Source organism: Amblyomma maculatum, chromosome 6, assembly GCF_055883805.1.
Source record: "Amblyomma maculatum isolate TAMU_Amacu chromosome 6, ASM5588380v1, whole genome shotgun sequence".
Classification (NCBI taxonomy): Eukaryota; Metazoa; Arthropoda; class Arachnida; order Ixodida; family Ixodidae; genus Amblyomma; species Amblyomma maculatum.
In genome coordinates, this window is record NC_139349.1 from 24,877,925 (window position 1) to 24,903,148 (window position 25,224).

The 25,224-nt window shown below is 43.6% G+C and overlaps 1 long non-coding RNA gene across 1 annotated transcript in view; it reads left to right on the top strand.

Annotated features, from left to right (window-relative positions):
- Positions 1-25,224, top strand: part of LOC146185280 (uncharacterized) — a 55,564-nt gene that overhangs the window by 22,216 nt on the left and 8,124 nt on the right. Inside the window, exon 2 of the long non-coding RNA XR_014707779.1 lies at positions 19,247-19,312. This is a non-coding gene — a long non-coding RNA (uncharacterized LOC146185280). The remainder of the gene's footprint in view (positions 1-19,246; positions 19,313-25,224) is intronic.

A 25,224-nucleotide genomic window follows, 5' to 3' on the forward strand; every position in this document is an offset into this window, starting at 1 on the left:
TGTACAGGCATTTATCGATTGTAGTGTCGTGTGACAGCACGAGACCACGTGACATTGAATTGGCAGGAGCGGGCAACTCAGGTAGCTATTGTCAGAGAGGAATCGAACCAATGACCATATGATTCGGAGTCACACATGCTACCCGTATTCCACGCAGGTCTGTTGGTATGGCTCGTTTAAAACAGGACTTTAAGTCTCAGTCGTGTGGCTCTGCACCTAATGCTTCGGATAACGATGTACACTAAAAAGTATGAGAGAGATAATAGAATCTGATATTACGGGCTTCATGATTAAGCAAGTAGTAAAGTGTATGTGCGGGATGAAATTAGCAGGCGGATATTATTTGAGCTGTCGCATCATATTACTAAAGACCGAGCTACAATATCGCTCAAATATTTCATAAAATTGTTCTCCGGCGCTAGGGTTGAGCGCCCTACTCGGTGATAGTTCAGCGTAGTGCCTAGAATATATCCGGCAACTTTCTGTATGCACCCAGGCTTGCTTATGTGCAATCTTCACGCTTACCGCACTTAAACGCGGGCGGAAGTAGAAGGAGAGGTAGCGGGATGGGCCAAAGGAGAAGTCTAAGCGAAGCGATCTACTTTTTCACAACCATACATGCATGTAAAATTATTTGAATGAAAATTTTGATATAAATCTAGCAGACATCCTCCAAGTATTCAGGGTAATGTTGTTCGTTAACTATTAGTAATCAGGAGCAGTGACAGAACGACGCAATGGTTAATGACCGCACTATCATTCAACATCCGTGCATGTAGCCCTTTGATGTTGAGTACAGCACGTACGAACACACCTTGCCAAGCACATGACCTGACTACCTATGCCGGGGAATATTTTATTCATTAATTTAGCTTTATCCTCACTCATACACTTTCCTCACAGTCCAACCTGAAAAAGCAGCAGCAGTACTTATCAACAGTATTTTTCGCCTATTTATTTTTCTATGATCAATTGTCGACATATTCATAGCTGATTAGACTTCCCGCTATCAGTTTAAAACATGCCTTTTCCGCCGCACCTGTCACGCTTTTCATTTTCGTGCTTACCACTAAGCAAACAGAAGAATTTAAGGTAGAGCGAACCGTACATTCTAGGGTTGCTGTCAGCCACTACACAAATACCTTGATGGAACCGACATCGGAACTTTTGTAAAAGACAGAAACCTGCCGCATGTGATCGCAAAGGGGCACCACCAAAAAGCACTCCCGCGTCGTAGTGAAATTAATGTGCATCTGTAGCTATATTAGGCCCATGCTATATTACGCCCTGGATTTCACTAGTACATGAACAAGTATAATAGCACGTCTAAAACGGAAATTTAAATCTAAGAACTGCGTGTAGACTTAGTGGTATCAATTCATTTATTTTACCTATTTCGTAGGCGCTATATTGAGGACACGAGCAAAATTGGCACGAAGACACATTTAAAAAGCGGTATAAATAGACTATACGACAGGGGAACTAAGAAAACAAAGGCGCAGGCAGTCAATGAATAGAACAAAAAAGAAATCAGTTGTTACTCAGAGTTCATAAAAAAAAAAAAAAAATCTACGCCGTGGGACACAATTTACTTCCCACCCCACCGGGGTGGCGCAATGGTTACGGCGCTCGACTACTGTTCCTAAGGACGCGGGATCGAATCTCGACCTCGGCGGCCGCTTTTCGCTGTGCGATGTCAGTGCACGATAAAGAACCCCAGGTGGTCTAAATTTCTAGAGTCCTCCACTACAGCGCCTCACAGCCTGAGTCGCTTTGAGAAGTTAAACCATACAAACAAACAAACAATTTACTTCCCTATCAAAGGAAGGCTTATACGAGATAGTACCTAAAACAATGCTTCTGTATATGGGAACAGTTTTTTCCACTCACGAAAAAGGAATTCATGCAAGCGTATAGCTTGACAACTGTCACAAATGTGCACCTTGTGTTTGTCAGCCCCAGGGATATCATGCTGGCCGAATATGCTACAGCGGTGTGCATTGCCAATTTTGAATTGCGGAGGCCCTTTGCGTTCGCTAATGTACCTATCGACCAGTATTGGACACATACCCGTCGAGCGTTAATCAGGCCCGTCTCATCCCACCTGTTCCAAATTAATGCCATGAAGTGTATGAAGCGCAATAAAAACGTCCAAGCCAGAAGAATCATTTGGTGTCATCTGTTGATGCTTAAAATTACAGTCTGTTTGGCGAGGCCTTCAGCCTTAGTGCACAAAACCGCCATCAAACCAAGCGCCACGGTTATTTACTTCCAGCGTGGTCATGCACGCGGCCCATAAGTTGAAGTTTGCGTGCAGCTCATAGAACGACGTCCAGCACGGCAGATTCTATGCATCGAACCCACAAATGACCATAATGCGCTCTGGGAGACGAAAAGTGTAGTTAGTTCATCATTTTTCATTATGAAAAACTTGCAGTATGTTCAAAAGGGCGTTTTCTCAGAGAGGCTGCATAAGGGCGCCCATACCTGCCTGTACTTGCTATCGACCAAGGTGGAGGACAAGCTATTGTATAAGTACGCACTGCTGCGAGAAACGTTTTTTCCTCTAGCAGCCGCTGTTTATGATTTTTTTTTCATTGCTTTGGCTTGTTGTTTATGTTGCTAAGAGAAAATAATTTAACACTGCAACCACTTTTGATGGGTAAATTTAGCTTGAAACAATGCAAGATACTCGGCATTTTACCTACTTGCACAGTTTGTTTTCGTAGCAACACTCTAAGTTATCATCAGTAGTAAGGGAGCGTCAATTTTTGTGTAAGTGTGAATTGCAGTAAAATTTTGTCAGGCTTGCTTGATTTCACCGTAAAGTTGCTGCCGTTGCAGCAGGCTTTACCTAATATAATAAAGCATAAGAAATTAAAATTAAAAAAGTAAAGTGGAAACAAATGCGGGGGCAAGATTTTAATGCGCCGGCAAGCAGTGAACACCAACAAATAACTGACTATTTCTCGTATCACTGCAAGTTACTTGGTCATTGCAAAAATCTTGTTTTATTCAATCTTCAATATTTTGTTTTTGTAGCATTTATTGGTGCTTACATTGAGGAGGAGTGTCTTAATTCCGTCCCGTGTAGTAGCTGGTAATAGCTTAGACATCGCCCGCGACAGTATTCCTATCCATGGACACCAAGCCTCGACAACTAGTAAACTGCGTCGTAACCCTATCGTCGGGATTGACCATCCCTTTTTTTTTTCGTACTATGACCTTGTTTTGATTCTCCCACCAAGAACAGATGTCATCTCTTGCAGCCGAGCAGAAAACCTTTCACATCTATTTTTCGAGCGACATTATTGATCAACCCTGCAAATCATTACCTTATAATATTAAAATGACAAGACAGTTTTCGGCAAGCGAAATAAGCGCTGTAGTCAGAAACCAAATTTTCGAACTTTCCAACACGTTCATGACTTCATGCAGCCCAGAAAAACTAATCAATTAGTTTTTTTTTGAAGAAAAACTAATCGCGGAGCGCCATCTACAGGTGTCAAAATAAAAGCCTGTGTACGCCACAAAGAAAATTTGGGGTACTCTATCAGCCACAGATCGGTGTCGGGTGATGAGCTAATGAATGCAGCAATGAAAATGACACAAACCCAAGAACTAAATGCAGCTCAGATCTCGAAAGCTGTCATAGGTGCCTTCATAATTTCTTGAGAACGACGTAAAAAAGAAGGTGCATGACACGGCACAGTGAAGCAGACAGTTCAAATTTGGCGCCGTAGTTCGTATAGCATAGCATCAATGATTTTCGAAAGATTCCTGCGTCTCTAGTGTGCTCAGCCACTGCTGAGCGTAGAGATAGTTTGAGCAGCGGTCAATCAGACAGGTTGTTGTTGTTGTTATTATCCTCAAAGCAAATGGCACTTACCCACACAGGGAATGGAGAGGTGCGGCGCATCACGAACAACCGTCCTTATCTTCAACAGATACCTGCACTGGACCAGCGCAATTCTGTGGTATTACCGTCACACTATGGTAAAGGAGGAATCGTCCTGACTACCCAAGGTGCATTATAGCCATAGCTACATTAGCGCAATAAAACCCCATTTAACTAACTAGTTAGCAATACGCCTTCATAGGGTCGACGTGGACAGTTTCACCGCTAAGACGACGCAGATCCGACGAGGAGGCGAGCGGCTCGATGAGGTAATTTACGAGCGATGGCTGCTGGACGATTCGGAAGTAACCATTATATCCCGAAAGAAGTTTCATTCATAGGCTTGAGGTGGAGAAAGGAATCCAGAGCCAAGCTAGGAGATCTGGTGGGTAACACGAAGTTGTAGTGGAACTTTCGCGGTGGCTTACGTTCTAGCGTTTGTGTACAGCTGTGATTAATGCACATGAATTACGGCGGCATTCTTCGGGAAAGTTGCGTCGATTCCGAAACGTTAGGTTTTTAGGAGAGAACTGTTTCCATGGCGTAAGCGTCCCGATCGTAGAGGAAAAAGAAGGAAGAGAACCCGGTGCTAGCTTAAATAACGGTATTGTAGGCATGTGTCGCAAACACGAGGACAATTTTTGTGCGAATTAGAAACGGTGGCTCTAAACATGCAGATCGGTCATATGAGAAACGGTTCGGTTAAAACCCTCACCTAAGCCGTTTATCGAGGGCAGTAAGACGAAGCAGTGCATCTAATAATTCGCCATTCCTTACAGACTACTTCTACGACGTCCGTATTAAATATATAAGCGGACGTGGTCATGACAATTCTTCGGGAGCACCGTGTCGATGGTTGACTTAATGGAGAATGCACTCGCGAAGGTGAAACGTAACGCCTAAGTTTCCTCAAAGCTGTTAATGTAGTCGACAGCGACGAGTACATAGAGATGTCTGCTTAATATGTTACTCTTATTCAATTTGTTTTTTTTTTTATGTTTACTTGCTTGTTTATGACTATATATTCACACCGTTGTAATGTCCCTATTGGACATTTATAAGAGCAATAAATGATGATGAGAAGGAGGAGGAGGAGGAAAGATCCCTAAAGATCGATCCTAAAGCGGTCGAATGGATGGACTTAGGATGGGTTTGAGTGCTTGAGTGCAGGGCAAAGTGGCGTCCTCTGGTGTTCGCAGGCTAGGTAAGAGCGTGCATACCGGTGCACATAGGCGGTATTCATGCTTCGCAAACGATACCGCTGACGCAGTCGCGCATATGTTTGCATTAACCCAGCATGAGCGCCCTGGGGTTCGGCTTTTAAAGCAGCTGAGATGTGAGAGCGCAGGTCCCGGGTAATTACCAAATTCCATTTCCGTCCTTCGTAGAGGTAGTCGCGATGTCACAGCAGGTCATTCTGAACGGCAAATTGGTTTGCTGGGCGTTAGAGAGCACGAGGAGCAAAATGGTGGGAAGTAAAAAGGAGAGCGGTGAGACAGGCAATCAATCAAAGGGCCTTTCTGCTGTTCAAGCAGAATGACTCGCATGTCAAGGGATTACGAATCGTTAGTGACGACGAATGGTTCAAGCGGGTCACTCGAAATAGGAAAGCAAGAAAAGGTGCCAGTGTCGAAATGCGTGCTGCCAGAGCGGGTAACGACAGAAATTCTTAGCCTTGCAGGCGGAAGGTCCAAAGAGCAAGGCGGCCAGACTACCGCCACACTTTTTTTTTTACCCTATATATCCTGCGGCTAGTAAAGTTGACCAGCCGTGATTGTTAAACGAACATTATGCTGTCTAACCATAGACAAATTGAAAATTGGCACTTTAAAAGTAAGAACCGATTGTGTTCAAGGTGATCGGAGCTTCAACTTGTACGGTATTTCTTTATATTAGGGACATGTTAGGTGTCGAGTGAACTCAATATAATCTTAAGTGACCTAGATGTACCCACGCTTTTAAAGCGAGTATTCATCAGTAAACACTATAATTAAGGAGCCACATGGAAGAAAAAAATGAAAAGATTGGCACTACTGCAGAAATCCTCGCCAAATGGCTACCAAATAATCTGCCACAGTATAGGATCTCTGTGTTAAGAGAAGGTTAAAGATTTCAAGCTACAGTTTTAATATCGTGTGACCGAAACCCATTATGCACTGGTCTGACCCTGCAGGACGGCTATTTCACCTTCAAAGAAAATATTCAAACTAAAAGAAAGAAAATAAGCATGTGAAAACCGGCAAGGCTAGTATAATCACACGGCACTGTCCAGCTTTCTCCTTAAGTCTCTCGTGTAGTAGTTTGATCCAAAGTCAACATTAAGAAACTATTAGGTACTTCTTGTTTCGAATTTAGAACGGACTGTTTGATAACTCATTTGGATGCCAAAAGACATCTTTTGGCATGTTCAACTTTAGACAGAGATTTAAAGAAATGTAACTCGAAATGCATAATATTTTCTGTTGCCTTAGTTGTGTTTAACCTTAGTAAACCAAATGACCAGAATACTGCTTTATTCAACTGGGAAATGCGCGTTTTTCGCTACTTTGTTAGAATACTGCAACCAAGTGTATATATTACCTGGTGTCACGACCATCGTAAGAAAAAAAGAAACAAGCTGCCATCAGAGATCTGCCAGCCTACTATAAATGGACACCAAACAGCAGTTTTCGACGCAGCGACAATTAAACGTGCTGTGCGAGCTCTGGGGTCGGAAGGGGGCTAGGCGGAGTCTTATGTCGTCCGGTGACAAGCCAGAACATAATAAGTGCAGGCCATTAATCTCTCCTACGCTTCCTCGGTTTGGAGGAGAGATGCGCGAGGCGAACAAGCTAATATTATTTCACCCTTAGGGCTACTGCAAAGAAAAAGACCCAGATTACAGGCCCACTTATTCCATTAGGCTCTCTCACCGAGTTGCAAACTGTGTATTAGGCTAACGCAGCCTGAAAGCCACTCCGTTAACATTTTGTTGATACGGTGGATGTATGGAAACAGGCTAGCGGGGAAGGGATGTAAAACAATGGAAACGGTTAATGGGTCGACGCAGCACCCCCGCTTTAGACCGCGCAGTAATTCTAGCGACTGAGCTCAGCCGATGACCCGTGTCATAAAACGTAGCTGGTAAAGTTTATTGTTTACCAAGCGTGATTGTTATGCTACATTTACCTCCCAGGAAAAAAAAGGAGGCGCTTTTTCGGCTCATGCAGTGGACACAACTAGCAGGGCTTGAGGCGAGTGCCTGCCCTGTTTCACACCTGCGTCAGTGGTAGTCCTGGGGCGGCACAAGCGGTTCAGTAAGGTAGTTCACAGGAGGTGTCTCAGGAGGATAACACGGTACAGACCTTGGTATATTCAAAGGAATATGGTAGAGAGGCCTGTGCTGGGGGCAGTAGTCCGAGCCATACGAAGGAGTATGTGTTGTATAGGATGGAACAGGACAGGTGGAAACGTGAGAGCTCATTTAATGTAAATGGTCCCCTTTAACCACCCGCCCTCTCCTAACCAGTACTTGATAGTACAAACCGAGCCTTTACGAGTATGTCACGCAGCACAGGCTTGAAAGCCATGGGACTCTTTCCTATGAATAAAAATCATGTATTCTTCCCAGTCGCGGGCAAAAAATAGTTTATGCCACAAGTAGTAAACTGATTTTATCATTCGTTCCATATTCTCCTTTGAGCAGCTGGCCATGCGGGCTGCGCAAGTCAGGGTTTATATCTGTGTCGAATGGTCTTTAAATAATGAGGTATCTTACGCCTGAATAACAACTAGAAGATGTGAGGTAATAGAGCTACTAATCAACGCCTGAAGAAATTTTATTTCACACACTTAGTCTGGATTCTGCTGCTCTAGTGAGTCGCAATAGCTAAAGCTACATTCCCCGTCAAGCTTTCAGCAAATTGTAACCAGTATCCTTGTTTTCCGGGATACCATCGAGTATTAGCTAATTATGAGTATTATTTGCATTTCGCATGATCGCATCAAGACATTTACGCTCCTTTTTTGTTTAAAAAACGTAGCAAGATTGGCGAGAAAGAGGGGGGAGGGGGGTGCAAGGAAGGAATGCAAGAAGGTGGGCATGAGGCTGAACAGACGGCGCAGATAATGACAACGAGAATATGCCAAAAGCCAGCCAGAAATATTTCACTGCAACAGTGCCAACAGAAAATATCCATAATTGTGGTTAGTGGTGCCACAAACACTGCTACACAATTAGAAAAAAAGAAACGGGAATAAAATTAGCGTGCTAAAAATGGTCCAGTTGATGACAGCTTTATGGCATGTTTGGAGCGTATGCACTCTACTGATGCGGGGCCTCCCTAGAGGACAGGAGTGCCGGGATGACTGTTACAACATAACTTTACCAAATCATTATGATGTAAAACAGTTCAGTTCCAAGCTGAAGCAATCAGCTCTGCAGCAGTTCTGGCGGGATTCTATTTTATTTTTACATCTTCCAGCTCGTCACGCAATGTCAGGGCTGTTTCTCAAAAATGCTAAGAGTGCATGTTTAAAGCCGGAGCGCAGTTTTCTATCTAGAATAAGGGTTCCGCATGAAGAGGGCGGTGTTTTCCTTATTTACCCTGCTGAGTTTTGGTAATCGGCTATTCAGAATTATTTTTCAGCGAATGGCTGCAATGTTGTTCTCCATTTATCTTGGTCGGTCGTAGCGGCATAGAACTGCAACTGCGTTGTTGGGGAGTGTGGTGCGGCTTTTCATGCTTAGCCTCGAAACTTCGTCAGGTTTAGGCATAGCACTACCTAGAAGAGGTGGCAGTCCCGTTCTTGTTGATGAGTCAATAAGCTGTTCTTTAATGTTTGCGTTGTTCTATACTTAGGGGCCACAGATCAGCCTGACAAACACCTTGTTTCCCTGCTGCTCCTATAGCAAGGCTCAATATATCGAATGGCACCGTCCCGTGTATTTGTTATACGGCTCATAAAAAGTAGGTATTGAACACTGAAAAATTTAATCGTTCCGTTATTCTGGTGTCTACTCCATTTGAATTATTTTTGACCTGCACACGCTTTGAAAGACGCCGTTCCACTGCAAAACTGCGAATGAAGGCAATGTGTACAATACTGAATGAACTGCTACAAAAACTGGCGGGACAGTAGAACGTATGCTTATTCTCACGGCATACTTTTTCTCGATGCCTAAGTATTTAGCATAATAAATTACCATAAAACGTATTTCTCCCATGTGGGTGGAAATTATTGTTTTTACTAACGACTTAGAAGAAAGCGATAGTAACAGAAGAGCTTCAGCACCCCTAATGATGACGAAACATTCTTTATTGGAATAAAAAGCCCCTCTTGTCCTTAATTTCAGCCCTCCTCAAAGCCATTCAAGGTTAAAGTCATCTTTCTCATCTTCTATTTAAAAGTAGGCATAAGACTTTAGTAGAAGGCTCCTGAAAACATATTCTGCATAATATAAGCTCAGTTAATATTCTAAAGTATGAAACGTGGAAAGTGGAGAAATGTGTGTGTGTGTCTGTAGTGAAGAATATTTCCTAAATGTTGCGGAGTTTACGACGCAAAGCACGGAGAAGATGCATACGCTCGCGGCATAGCGTGCGTACATTTGCGAACATGTTTGATTATGCAGAAAAACAACGTGTTTCTTATGAACAAAGTTAGCTCAACGAGATTCTGCAGTGTAGCTTGTATATTTATAAGCTGGAGCGCTACCGCCCGTCTTCCTTGCTCAGTTTAGCCTGCCGCAACATTCAAGACTTGAGCTCGTAGCAATAAGAAGCTATTTCCATGCACGAACGAGGAAACTAAAGCTCTTTTTTTGCACCTTACGTAGCACGAAATGTGTACATTGCCTCGAGTCCAGCATAAATGACAAGAGAAACAAATTTTGCTTACATGACTAGCGTAGTTTCGTCACCAAGACTAGGGATTTAGCTCTGGTCCATGGCTTCTTGAACTAGAGTCTGGCCACCTGAGGCGAATATTTCATGCCTGCTTTTAATAGAGTTTTCTCGCTGTATATCTTAAGAAGAATGAACTGCTGATCAGAAGACGGCATCTGCATCTTGGGTCCTTCATTTTTCACGCACTGAACTCACCTTGAATGTTTCTGTCAGAAACATGCAGACAGGAATCTGCAGTTTTTACCCACCGCATCTCGGCATATTCACGCTACAGTGCTAAAGAATTCGTCCATCGGAAAATCCGGTTTAACAGTCGGCGTGTCCGCGTTCAGAAATAAAGATTACGAGCATTCCTCTGGAAGGTACTAGGCCAGTTACATGGTTGGTGCTGATTCGTCGGCGCTTTGTGTGATGTCATGAAATCACACAACGTGGCCGACTTGGCAGGATAGATGATAACACTTCGATCTCGAAACAGACGTGTTACTCCTGGGCCCCTCTGCCATGTTCGTGCATCATAGAAAAAAAAATGGGACACTATATCTATGTCATTGGGTTTACACAATGTTGTAGCTTACGACCGTATGTAAATGAGCGTACGTTATATAATACAGGTATACGTTAAGGTATGCATTAATACAGGTATGCAGATAAGTGATTAAGCGAGTGACAAATGTGTGTTCGCAACCGATTATGCGCAAGAGGAACCACAGGCGGTGGCCATTAGTGCCTTCGCGTCGTACCTTTGAAGGCGGCGCAAAGCACGCCCTGAAGGTCCGCAATTCAATGAGGTACTCACGTTCTCGCTTCACTGTCACAGAGTGCGTCGCCTTGGCCGCACGGATCAGCAGTTTGTCGTTCGGAAGGCTTGAGGGAGCATGCATGGATGTGGCAGCTTACATGAGCATAATGCTTCAGGTAAACATAGACCGTCGTCGGAATTGCTGTAGAGGTGCGCGCGAATAATTTAGAATTTGGGTATCCGGAGTATTTTAGTAAAACAAACGCTACCAATAAAGGAGAACTTTCGAATTCGCCTGATGAGAGAACAGATGTTTTTAAGAGAAACGGCGTCTTCACATCACTGGCCATCGCGCAACTTTCCTGGTCTTCACATTATGTCGCGTACACATATCTTTCTTATGGGTGGTTTTATAAGACAGACTATTGACTCCTGCTTTTAGGACTTGTCCCTAATTGTACATTTCCTATAAATTATGTGAATCAATTAACTTTCAAAAAGATCAACGCTACCAGTGGACGCATACTGCAATGTTTTCACTCTTGCCTTTACAACTCACATCATGATATAGACTAGCTTTGCCCAGAGACGACAGATGCTGGAAATCCTTACCATTTAGTTTAAACAAAGAACCCCTTAAAATGAATCACGACCTTTCTACTTCTTGCTTACCCGTCCTTGTACTCCTTTTGTGTTTACACGGATCACTTTCAGACGCTATCACTTTGTTTACTTTACATAATTTACTACAGCTTATGTAAATGTTTCAAGGTTTCGTGGCCAAGTTCAGAAAATACGCGAATCGTGTCTACGCCAGGACTCGAATCACCATCCTTCTGCGACCCAGCCGAGCGCCCTAGCCACCAATCTAGGCCAACTTCCTTAGAACGAGCGCATAAGTCTCCCTGTCTAATGCAAGGACGCCGGAGTGCGTTGACGGAAAGACAACAGCGGCCCTGGATAGGAGGAGAAGGATCACAGCGGAGGCGCAGAAGGGCTCCACTGCTAGAGAAAAATATCAACGGTGGCAGCACGCTCGCCGGCCTTGTACACGTCTCCTCACGGGCTCCTAGCTTCAGTTCAGATAACCAAGATTGGCGACCCGCCAGCCCCACCCGCGGGTGGAGAAAAATTAGAATGTACGAAACGGCTGAAGAGGATTCAGCACCTCGAAATTCTGTTCATCATAACCGCCATAGGAAAAATAATGTGGAAGCTAGGGTATGCGCTCTGGGCATAAAAATGTTCCGGGAGAGTTGGATGTCACAGAGTGTGAACGAAAGATGCATAAAGTTTAACGAAACGTAAAACTAGGTTTTCTCCCTAACATACTCACTAAGTTCTGGGCATCCTCCGTAATTTGTTTAGAAAACCTGTCTTATTGAATTATGGACTGTATTTAAAACATCTCCTAGTATGAAATGTATATTACACGCTTTTGTTTACCTAAAATTAATAAAATTTAATGCATAGCCCCCTTCTAGGAAAAATAGGCAGCATAATTTCTCAAGAAACATGAATCCCGTCAGCTCTTTAAACCCTCTTAGTTCCCACTCTGATTTCAGCCTGTGACGTACCAGATGTACGCTGCCAGTGAGTCGAGGATAAAGGAGTGAAAAAGAAGTTTTTACAAATTAGTTTGGCAGTTTTTTTTTTTTTTGTTGTTTGAATTCTCAATAGACGGCCTTGCTATTGTAACAGCTTAATTTGCATTCAACTCGATGCGTAGAATAGTATGATGACCTAAATCAGCTCTGTTGATGGATAACCCTCCACGTAGAAGTCATTTCATGTATTGTTGTCCGGCTCTGCACGAGCGAAGAAGAATTCGTGTTCCTTAGAGGTCTTTCATCGCTTAAGCAGAATACAGGTGAGGCCAGAAAACTTAAGCTACATTAATGCATTATAACTTGCGGTTTTATGCCCTGGTATTCTTTATAAACTATTATCCAGCGCTATGTTTACAAATATACTCGACGCACACAAATGCTGGAAGGGGCTTCGTCTGTACTGTTTGCTGCTACAGCACACGTTTCGCTCTCATTCGCTTATCTCGGCGTTTGAAAATCGTCTACTGTGTAGAGCTGTATATGATACCTATATGAGCGTGAACGCCATCGCTATGGAAGAAATGTTGCGCCCGATGCAGTTTGTATGACTCCACGAGCAGCTTTTGCGAAGGGTTCCACTGAAGCCTAAAAAAAAAAGGAAGTTGCCAGCACGCGATTCCCGCGCTGTGCAAGAATGTATCAAATCGTGTGTAAAAAACACCAAGCAGGAAAGTACCACTTAAAAGGAAACGTTTACCTTGACCTGCAGGGGGGCAGATAGCTGAGCCAGTGAAGAAATAGAAGCGACAATGCTGTGCAAGAAGTAGGAGGCTAAGCTAGAAAATTATTTTTTTATGTTGCTGGAAAATTATTCATTCCAGCAGTCATCACTGTTCCTGTGTGTTTTTGCTTATACCACCAACGGTCATGTGATGAAGCATCACATATGAAAGCGATATTTTTTCGTTTCTAATTTTACTCGTGTGCAGCTATGCGTTATATTATTCGGTTTCTGCATTATAATTTATACGTGCGATCTAACCAATCATAGTAAAGTTTATGTTTACTTGACGGAGATGCCCAAATTTATTTCCGTTGCTTCACAGTGATTATCTGCTATTTCAGAAGCTCATTGCCTCATTGCTTCGTGGTACTGCGGCACTTATCAGTTTGACAAATACATTGATCGCGACAAAGTGCTGTAAGCTTCAGGAGCGAAAAAAGAAGACATTTCCTTCGCTCCACTGAAGTGCGAGCAATATGTTCGAGCAATATTGTATATCGAGCAATATGTTGTCCATGGAACTGTCGACTCAAGCGGATCACCGGCTGATTTCAAAGAGCCCTTTATGACAGTGGCGTCCCCATCTGTTGCAGCGGTAACCATTTGAAATTATTTCTCTACAGCTATATTAATATTATTCACCCGTACCAACATGTTTTCGACGAATCTCAATTTTTTGCAACTTAGATCCCGGCTCGTAAACCTGGCTGCGCGTATGTGCAAGGCGTGTAAATTCTCGAGAACATATCAGTGGCATCGGCTGGCAGACAGTGTCACATTGACTTCTATTACTCCTGCCATTTTATGTTTGTCTGTTTTTTCGCTGAGAACATCCTTCCGTCTCCCTGACCCTATATAGTGCTCTGAGTTTAGAGCTTACCGATGACTGGAAGAGCTACAACAGTTCATTGCTGTTAATCTTGAAGAAACTTGGCATGAGAAGAAGGAATATTTCTTATTTCCTTGAAGCGCCTCTTTGGTTTTGTTTAAGGGGAGTTTGGTGCTCCTTTACTGCCACTGGCAATGATGTCATTGCTTGATGAACATTTTGCTCGTAGTCGAAAACTGCCTACCACCACCGCCCAAAACGTACCTTTATAATCATTGCCTCTCTCAGTGCAGGTCATGAGGCAAGATACCTTTGCTCCCTGTTTTCAGTGGTTATACAGAAAATTATGCCACTTTCTGTTCAATAACCGTGTGTATGTTTTATGAGGACACAATATCAGTATGTCGTAAAGCTAGAGATCACAAGACTGTGGGGTAGTGTAACTCTCTTCCGAGGTAGCATGTGCCGTCCAGATCAAGTGTTTTTGAATATGAAGTTTTAGGAAAGAAACTTAGAGTATATATGCAATATGATTGTCAACACACTAGCATTTTGCCGATGTTCTGGCAACCGTTAATGAGGATTGCTATTCGGTACAAACCCTGGTTTGGGTAATAGTCATGGGCTCGATCCCTGGGCCAGGGTTAAGCTTCTAACCATTAAGTTTTCCTTTATTTCAATGTGGCTCGCTTGGTTGGGTGCTTATGACTAATGATCTCCTAATTACAAGTCTGATACACCGCTTCACATATGGCGCCAACATTTTGTGGTCGTTTTGAATATAAATAAACACCTGAAAATTAGATAGCTAGCTGAGGGAAAATTTTCATATTGACTTTTATATCACAGTTTCTTGTCCAGTTGAATCCATGCGAACCTGCCTGAAAATGTCGAAAAAAGTACACTGTTGAATCAGCGTGTAATGGACATCTACTTATTACATCGTCTTTAGTACACGTGGTCACCATGCTCTCCTGACTACCTCATTTCTTGTTCCAGAAGGCTTTTTTAATTTTTTTATTTTCCCTACTTAACACGTGAGCTCCACGGTCCGCGGTTGCTTAAAGGAAACAGTCCAGGTGCGTTTGCTTGCCTCTCCTATGACTACGTTTTCTCTCTTGGGACGTTTCCGTGGAAGATTGTAATTCTTTTGTTTTATCTTCGAGGCATGCTTTGCATCCTCGCCTATTGCGTTTCTAATTTATTTACAGCTGAGTACAAAAATATTCCTACCACATAACTGCTTTAGACATTTACACGATTAGCGCATTCTTTGTGTACTTGAGCCGGAGGCTAAATTACTGCTTCACTGTGAGCTGTTCCAGCGTAATGAGCTGGCTAATTGACATGACTGTTGTGGCTAATGAGCCGAATTGGATACCGAGGCAAACGAACGTGGCTGCCTGTTGCATGCGCGCCTTTATACAAGCCCATGCAAGCTGCAGCTTCACATACACGTAAGCTACATCTTCATTTACCCCTTTAGTTGTTGCCTACGTGCGCGTGCGGGTGGCATCAACTGAACCCGATGCCTGCTCGGCAACTACGTTTGAACTGCTTTTTATAGCACATTAAAAGTCACCCAGCTTATCCTATCAAGCAAGCACCGATATTAGGGCTGTGGTAACTGCAATTTCTTGTTCATGTTAAAGAGTATTTTTATTGCTAGCGCATATTTACCTGTAAGCGGCATACTCATTTCCGCGGAGTGGTTAAGCTACGAAAATAGGCAAGTGAAGTGCCTATTCAGTCTGTTCGGTCTCTCTCAGCTTGATGCAAACTTTTATTTTTTGCATTTTCAATATGCTTGTTTTACTCGCGTAACTCAGCTATGGGCCGTGGCAGCAGTAATCACCGAGTGTTTCTTTAAAATAAAAAGTTTATTTGGGAACGTGTGTTCCTTGTGTTTTGCCTCATTCTATAAGCTGAAAGGGGTCGGTGTTGAGGATGTTGGTAACTACTGGCTTGCAAATATCCTACCGCGAACTGCTCCACGTAGCCACAATTAGATGTCAAAATCAATATATTTGCGCACAAATTTGTAATAATAATGATAACAATCAATCAATCAATCTTGATTTAATGTGCGCCGAAACAATCATTTGGTCTTCGTGCTGCAGCACAAATTAAAAAATAAAAAGGCACACACAACTTTTACACACACAGACAGAACACAAAAGAAGAAATGAATAACACATCAAATAAAACTGAGACGAAAAGTGACACGGAAAGAAAGAAATCAATGAGTATCATGTCTGATATACACAGTGGGAGAATTGTTTAGCACATCACGAAAGAACAAAAAAGCGATAGATAGAGAGAAAAAAAAAACAAATAACTGACATTGATTAGAGTAATATAGAAATATACATAAAATTAAAAACCATTCAAGGCGCAACAAGTGCTTGGTACTTAAAACACAGGCTAGAAATACAGAAAAATACAATAAAGAAATAGAATTGAACGCGGGACACTAAGATTCGAATATAAAGTTTAAACTTAAAATATAAATAATAAACGGATCAAAAGCAGTTCAAGATGAAGACAGCATTGAACAGGAGAAAAAGCAAAACATTCAGTAAATACAATATTTTAGGCTAGAAAGTGGAAGTTATATGTGACAAAGTACTATTTAGAATACACCGCTACGAACATCCAATATAAATAAACAGAGCGAGTTTTGCAACATGTCAAGGTGAGGACAAAAAGAGTTAAATAACCACTGCATTCTGTCCAGAGGGGAATGGGAATGAAGAGAAAATAATAATAATAATAATAATAATAATAATAATAATAATAATAATAATAATAATAACAATAATCTCTTTCGGCTTTACCTCCTCTTTTCCCTTACGACGTGGTTCAAGTGTCCACAGAACAAGAGTGACAGATGCGGCGCCTTTCTTTTCCTGTGAACCAATTATTATTATTATCATTATTTATATTATTATTATACCGGAGAGGCTGCCCTGGGTTGTGCGATGTCCCATTGAACAACCTTGAAGGTCAAAGACAAATACTGCGCCAATCCTTCCTGGTAAAGCAATGGACAGTATACTAAAAAAATATATGAAAACATGATCTTGACCTGTTTAGGTGTAGGTGCCCACAATTCCGGAGCGTCCACTCAACTAACTTAAATGCAGAAATAGCCCTGGTTGGGCGATGTCACCTTGAACAGCCTTGAAAGCCAAAGATGTACCGCGCCTGGAATGATTGATTGATTGATTCATTGATTGATTGATTGATTGATTGATCGATTCATTGATTGATTGATTGATTGATTGATCGATTGATTGATTGATTGATTGATTGATTGATTGATTGATTGATTGAGTGATTGATTGATTGATTGATTGATTGATTGATTGATTGATTGATTGATTGATTGATTGATTGATTGATTGATTGATTGATTGATTGATTGATTGATTGATTGATTGATTGATTGATTGATTGATTGATTGATTGATTGATTGATTGATTGCGTGTGCGAGTGCGAGTGCTCGATTACGAGGCTGATTCTCCGTTTGTTTACCAACTTATATTACCATGGCGTGCTTCTGTCAACTTTCTTAGTTGCAAATTCTAAACTGTTAGATTTAAACTTTAAACGTTAGCTTTGAATGTTAAACTGTAAGCTGTGGCTTGTTATTTGCATTGTTTGTTAAAATGAAATAACACTGCATCAGCAGCACTTGAAATACATTAATGGCCAGAGTGTTACATCCACCGCGGTCCAAGGTGCGGATTTCTCATGCGGTGCTATTCAGCAACCCAGTGAGACATCGTATTAGGAAATGGTTGTACGCTACCACAAAAAAAACTCGCCCTCTTTAATATTAATAAAGGCGATTCATGAATGTAAAGTACTATAGAAGACAACATTATAAAATGTAAAGGGTCGAACTTACTCTGAATATGTAAAGCCTATCTGAAGCATTACCATTTATTTTTGCCCGAGATCACCGTGCTAGCAGAAATCACTCTGCACGGAGTTATAGCAGCAAAGATAGGAACTAAATATTGACTTCAACTTTTATAGATCATACTTAATATAGGAGTCCTCTATAACTGGCATGCCTAAACTCTGGCTCTATAATTCTACCCCAAAAGAATAAGCGCGCTCAAAGTTGATTGTCGTTTATGAGAAACATTGCACGCCATCGTCCAAGTTTGCGTTTAACAACTTTCAATAGAATAGCTTTTCTTTTTGTTCATATATCAAGCAAACGTAAATTCTTGAGACCTCTTCACACCGTTTGATTTTTGAGGCAGTGACAAGCACATGGTGCGCTCGCAGTAACGTATTTGTACTAAACTGTACCGACATCTAACGTAGCATTTTAGTTACAACAAATTAAGAGAGGAGAGGTAAACGCAATGCTGGCCGGCTATAGGCGAGGAGATTGAAGAAGGCTTGTCATTAAAATCGTTTGCTGGTGAGCTATTCCGAGAGCGTAATAAGCATGCCTACATCGATCGACAAAATCAGCGTCCGCCCCCATACCACGGCTATGAAATAGTGCGGACAGCAGCCGCTCTTCAGAACAAAAATGCGAAGGTAGGCATTCGCCTAGACAAAGAGGCACGTGAAATTGGGATCACGTGTGTCAGACCGCCGTCACATAAAACACGGCTTGGCATATACATCTCGGCTCTCTTCTGTCATAATTTGCCAGATTCGATGCAGCGCTGCGGGAGGATGGCAGTTGTAGGAACTCTGTGCCGTCCTAATTCAGTCGCTTGGCAAAGAGTGAAAAATTGGCCTTTTACCTTGAAAGTTACAGATTCGGTGCTCAGGTTCCTCCAAACCAATGTCATCCTGTGGCAAGCATTGTAAAAAAAAGAACTAAACACGAACAGCGAAGGTTTTCGGATGCTACCCTGTTCTAACAAGTTCATTTTATTGCTGTGAGAGAGCATTGCAATTAAAAACACTGCGGTGAAGGTAACTGCATGTAAGGCATGAAACGGGCGTATCGGATGTTTACTGCCATCGCACACACGTCTCCTAGTGGTCATAAGGTAGAGTCGGCGCTAGTGTAATGGGGGCAATCTGTGAACCACCCACAAGTGCTCGGCTTGGTTCTTTCCGAGCGAATAGATTTTAAGAGCAAGCGATAAATAATTTGATGCTGAAGCGAAATCCCAGTTGGCGTTTTTTTTTATTTCCTCACTTTTCTAAAGTAAAGTGCGCTATACTGCTTTGCATCACCCTTGTAGAATTCCACGCAGGTCATTCTAAAACCTGGTATTCGCATTGAGTGCGATGCCAGCGTTGTGTTTTGTTTATTCTTGAGATGACAAGACCCTACTCATCGCTCGAAGAGCGATCTCCTGCCTGGGTTCTCAGACCAACCAAAAAACTAAAAACGCTTCTTTTAGAAGGGAAGAAAAGAAGGCAGATATGTCTGGAACCTGAGCAAGGCTATTTCCACCGACCCAGCGTCGAATAACTGCTTGTACACAGAAGAAACCAAGGACCAAAAGTGAGATTACTACTTTATGGAAGAGTTCTGTAGACAATGGACCTCTTTTGTGCCCCTTTTCAGAGAACCCGTTTCCCGGAGATTCCGAAAGGCTCAATGGCGCGTTGCAAAGGAGAGGCTCTATAGAAAGTAGGTATCACATTTTGTGCTTGGTTCAAGTGTTTGTTTTTTCAATCTTTCTTTTTAACAGAAAAGCAGAAAGAATGAAGTTACCCTGCGGTTTCTTTTTTTTTATTTGATGTCTTGTGACAAGTTCGCCACCTGCTTTAATTGAACGTACACAGAAAAGTATCGCAGGTTGTGTTCGGCCAGATGATCTTTATCCAAAGGGCCAGAAAGATATTTCCACAAATTCAAGTGTCATGGCGGATTTCCTTGTGGGGTACTAGGTTTCATTACCGCATATAATCAAGGCACTTATGACCTCTTCCTGCAGGTGTATAGTCGAACAAATTCGCCTAAGCGAGCTGTAAAACACGTACGTGTGTCGAACAATACGTACCACAAGAGGGTTAAGTGAAGCAGGTTAGTTGATCTTGACAGCAACGAAGCAAGAACATTTACAGATGAGAAAGGCGACATACACTAGCCCTGACTTGTAACAGGCGATATATTCCGGCAGATAAGCCAACAGTACAATCGAAAAAATGGATTAGATGCACAATGAATCAGTCATAAATCGCGAATTATCATTGATTGTAAAGCAACCTATAACGTCATTAACTGATGAATTAAAATATTTGTGGGATGTGAGCCACCATCGACCAGCTAACAAGCGTTTCACCAAGTTTCTGTATATGACAAGCTTCGTAATAAACCGGCCATGAGGTCTTGCCTTTACAATTGGCGACAATCACGGCCTCGTCGATAAACACTTAAGCCTTCGGATTCGACGTAATGTATGAATATGCCATTTCTGAGTGAGGGGCATAAAGTGGCTCATAATTATGAAGGTCGCTAGGAAGCACGGTGTCAGGATGGTCTTCTCCGCCCCAAAAATTGGCTGGCATGTGCGTACGAGGGACGGGCGATGACAATAGAAAATAAAGCTGCACTAAAAAGCACGGTAAACCATACGTCCATTGTGCCACTGGGGTTATGTATCAAATCCCCTTAACATGTGGCAGGGCATACATCGGCCAAATTGGCTTATGTGTGAATTATCGGGCTGTAGAGCATAAGCGTTCTCTGAAAAACAGGGGCCATTTTTTTACCCTACACCGGCTACACTAGTGTACCTAAAAACCATTCGAGGTATACGAGATTTTCTACACTGGTGTAGCCGGTGTATGTTTAAAAAATGGCCCCACAGTCGTAATTTACAACTACCCGCCCACTGCCAATCGTGTGATTTCAAGCTAAAGTGTGAACCAAAGCTCACATAAATTATACTTTTAAGCAGGAGTAGGGACATTCTTGCCCGTGAGTTGCTCGAAGCCTCTTATATAAAATGGCTACAATCGGAATGCATCAGTGACACCTCAGTATCACTATTTAGTGAAGAAAGTCGTCTTTTGAATATTGTTTAGGTAGGGAAGGTCTAACCTGGGGCATCAATATGTTGCCGCCGACGATGTGGGAGCATTGGTTTTTCGAAGAAGTTTCAATTTGGTGTTGTTTCTAAACAGGAGTTTGAGGCAGTAACTGTCCTGGGTGCCTGTTTCTTAGCGCTGTGAATCTTCCTTTTATAAGTAATGCACCAAAAAGCCAAGTAATTAGTTTTTCTTATAAGGTATGGATATGAATCGTTAGGAATCGGAATTAGTTCACAATGGTCAGGTCCTCGTCCTCAATGATAATGAAAGTAAAGCAGCGTGTCTCGATAACTACTTCAAATCTGTCTGTTTACTTAAATACGAATTGAAATCTGTACCACCTGCTAGCAATGCACCTTCGTTGCAGCCAATAGAAATTAGTGTAGGCGGTATTCAGCGACTGCTGGAAAACGTCGATAAAAGTAAAGGTTTTGGGCACGACGGTATTTCACCAGGTATTTTGAGAAGATACTCATTTTCCGTTATGTATATTTGATTTATAGCAAATCTTAAGCAGATGATACTGTCACGTACAAGGTGATTGAGGATATCAAGAATAGCCGATACAACAGCGGTGTGCAGCCCAGACGCAAAACCCGCAAGCGACACTTCGTCGTCCTTCACTCAGTCATGCGCCACCTGGCAACGCTAGGTGGCATTACCCCCCCTCCCCTTCCGAAAAAAAAAATGGAAAAAAAAAAGTGGTGACGGCCGATGAGAACGGTGTGCAAAGTAAGAGAGTGGTCACAGGAGGTGGCAGTGCGTTATCGTTGGTAGTACGGCTTCAGCCGCACAATGTGCACAATGTCCGAGCCGGGCTTTCGAAGTTTTGAAAGTGCGGCGCCGTCTGGAATAACTTCAAAACTGAGGTCACTCACACGACGCAACACTTTGTACGGCCCTAATTAGCAGGAAAGGAGTTTCCCTGACAAGCTGGACGGCGAACTGGTGTCCACACCCAGACTTGGTCCCCAGGTTTGTAGTGAACCTGGCGGTGCCGGAGGTTGTAGCGGTGCGCGTCAGAGGTCTGCTGCCGCCCGATGTGCGCACTGGCAAGCTGGCGGGCTTCCTCAGCGCGGATGGCATACTGCTGGGCATCTGGGGGAAGCGGGTCATCACCTGGGCACGGGAGCATAGAATCGAGCATGCTCTGAACTTCACGCCCGTACACAAGTCGAAATGGTGTGAAGCGCGTTGTTTCTTGTTGGGCTGTATTATACGCAAATGTGACGTACGGCAGCACCTCGTCCCAGGTCTTGTGCTGCACATCGACGTACATTCACAACATGTCCGCAATCGTCTTATTTAACCTTTCGGTAAGACCATTGCTCTGCGGATGGTACGCTGTGGTCTTGCGATGGGTCGTGTAACTCAACTCAAATATGTGGTTTAAAAATAAAACAGCGCAAAACACACAGACGAAAGAATAGAAACAGACACCAGAAGCGCTGGGTGTCTGTGGTCGATGAGCTATCTCGTTCGGCAGATTGTCCCATCGAAAATGTGACGCTTCTATTTCGCAGGTCGATAACTGCTCCGTACTCTCGCAGAAGGTCAATGCCGAGGATAACGTCACGGGAACAGTGACTCAAAACGACGCAACTAACGACGAACACATATCTGTTAATCTGAATACGAGCCGTGCACATCCCCTTTGGGGTAACTATATGACCGCCGGCGGTTCGAAGGTACACACCTGGCCAAGCAGTAAGCACCTTCCTCAGAACAGTCGCCATGCGACCACTCAAGATCGAATAATCCGCACCGGTGTCCACTAATGCATTGACTGTAGTACGACCGTCTAAAATAACAAGAATGTCCAGAGAAACGCTTTTGGCTTCCCTAGGGGACAGTACCAGCAGCTCGCGGTCGGATCGAAGCGGCGACGACGGGAGGCCTTCAACGCAGCGACTACCAGCGGCCTCGCCCGCGAAGGTCGCTGTTTTCAGTTTTCCCGAGCAGGGCTAGACGAGCGGCGTTGCCCCTCTCGCGAGGAACCTTGGGTGGACGTCGATGAGCGCCTTGGTGAAGAGGAGCGGGACTGACGCTGCGAACGAGATGAACGCTGTTCCGCCAGGTACTCTTCAATAATTCGGGGTCGTTGACCAAACCGGGGAGGAGGCGAGTCGATGCGGAAGCCGTGAAGACCGAGGCGTCGATAAGGACAATCCCGGTAGAGATGGCCTGGTTCACCGCAGTGGAAGCAGAGTGGACGGCGTTCAGGTGTGCGCCAAATGTCGGCTTTGCGACGGGGCAGGGGACGTTCGTCGAAGTACTGCACTGGTTGCACCGAGGGCAGCGGAACTATAGGCGGCGCGGGAATGGGTGGGGGTGTAGGGGGAGCCTGACTCTGCAGAACTTCCGCATATGTGGGACGATTTTCGGTCCCCGACAGCAATGGCGGGCTCGTAACTATAGGCGAAAGAGGGCTCTTGAGCGCCTGTCGTACCTCCTCCTGCACTATAGCAGAAACGGAAGCTGGCGATTGCTGCAGGGGGGTCCAGAACTTTCTCAGTTCTTCGCGTACGACACTGCGAAATAGTTCACGCAAAGCATCAGGATGCCGCTCGGAAGATGCAAATGACTCTGCAGTTGTGCCAGTATGGAGAGGTCGGTTATAAGCCGCGGCACGTTGTTGTAGCACCCTTTCCATTGTGGCGGCCTCCGCAAGGAATCCGTTTACAGTCGACGGTGGGTTGCGCACAAGACCTGCGAACAGTTGCTCTTTCAAACCCTGCATGAAGTACCTGACCTTTTTGTCCTCGGACATGGCGGGATCGGCTCGCCTGAAGAGGCGCGTCATGTCCTCGACGTACGCTTGGACACTCTCATTCGGCATCTGGATGCGAGAGTGAATGGCACGTTCTGCATGTTCGCGACGATCCGCGCTAGTGTAAGCCTCGAGCAGTTGACGACGGAATTGCCACCACGATGTTAACATTTGCTCTCGGTTCTCGAACCAGATCCGGGCGCCATCCTCAAGGCTGAAGTACACGTTCCTTAGTTTGGCAGTATCGTCCCACTGGTTAAAAGCAGCGACACGTTCGAACTGAAGGAACCAGTCCTCCACATCCTCAAAGAGGTCACCATGGAAAGACTTCGGTACCCGAGCGGCCTGCAAGGTGTAGTTACAGGCCGGTGCGACGCCCGTTACCTGTTGAGCAGAAACACCAGATGTCATGGCGGCGGGTGATGGCTGAAACTCCGGAGACAGTCCCTGGAGCCGTCGACTGGAGTGATGCACGGGGCTGTCCAATGGCACAGGGCCGGCGCGACGCCTTTCAGATGGAGACTCTTGCATAGGTGATCTTACCCCGCACCTCCACCAGAATGTCACGTTCAAGGTGATTGAGGATATCAAGAATAGCAAGGGGTTAGCTCCGATACAACAGCGGTGAGCAGCACAGACGCAAAACCCGCAAGCGACACTTCGTCGTCCTTCACTCAGTCATGCGCCACCTGGCAACGCTAGGTGGCATTACTTTACCGGATGATTGTAAAATTGCATATGTCGTTCCTGTTCACAATGCTGGTACCAATAACGATGCCAGTAAATATAGGCTCACATCAATAACATCAATAGCATGTACAATCCTCAAATATATTTTCTATACAGCCATAAAGAGGCATATAAGGCATATAACTGAGAGCAAATTGTTAATTAGAGAACAGCACGGGTTCCGCAAGCGGCTTTCTTGCATCACCCAATAGGTCAAATTTTATCACGCCTTGGCGTCAGGTGTCGATGAAGAAGGACAAATTGACAGCATTTGTTTTTTATATTCGAAAACCTTTGATAAAACTTCACACTCACTCCTTGTTAACGAGATCCAAGTATTAAACGTTCACTACTTTGTACTAAAATGGATAGCAAATTACTGGTCTCAGCAGCGACAGTGCGCTTATTAAATGGGAAAAGCTCAGAGTATGTCAATAATACGTCATCCGTTCCTCAAGGCTCGGTGTTCTTCGTTTATATATGTAAAATATCTCTGAAGGCATTGCATCCTCTGTGCAGTTATTTGCCGTGAACCGCGTTGTGTATCGAACCATTCTTACTGATCATGATAATTTGTTTCCAAAGAGGTTTACCACGAATTCAGTCCTGGTGTTCAACTTGGAAGATGAATTTAAATGTCACAAAGTGCGTTCATGTCTGTTTTACCATAAAGAAAAAGCCTATTGATTCCCGGTATAGGATTACTAACGATTTAATACTTAAGGAAGGTGCATATAAGTATTTAGGAGTAACGCTGTCATCGAATTGTTCATGAAATGCACATGTTGACGACTTGGAAGACAGGGCTAGTAGGGCACTAAATTTTATTCAAACGAATTTGATAAGTTCTAACATCAATCCTACAAATACGGCCTATATGAGTTGCGTAAGACCTATTTCGGAATATGGATGCCTGGTTTGGGATCATTCGAACAAGACGCTCATTGAGCACAATGAAAAAAATCCAATATTGCGCAGCCAGATTTGTCTTGGGACGATTAGGAAGG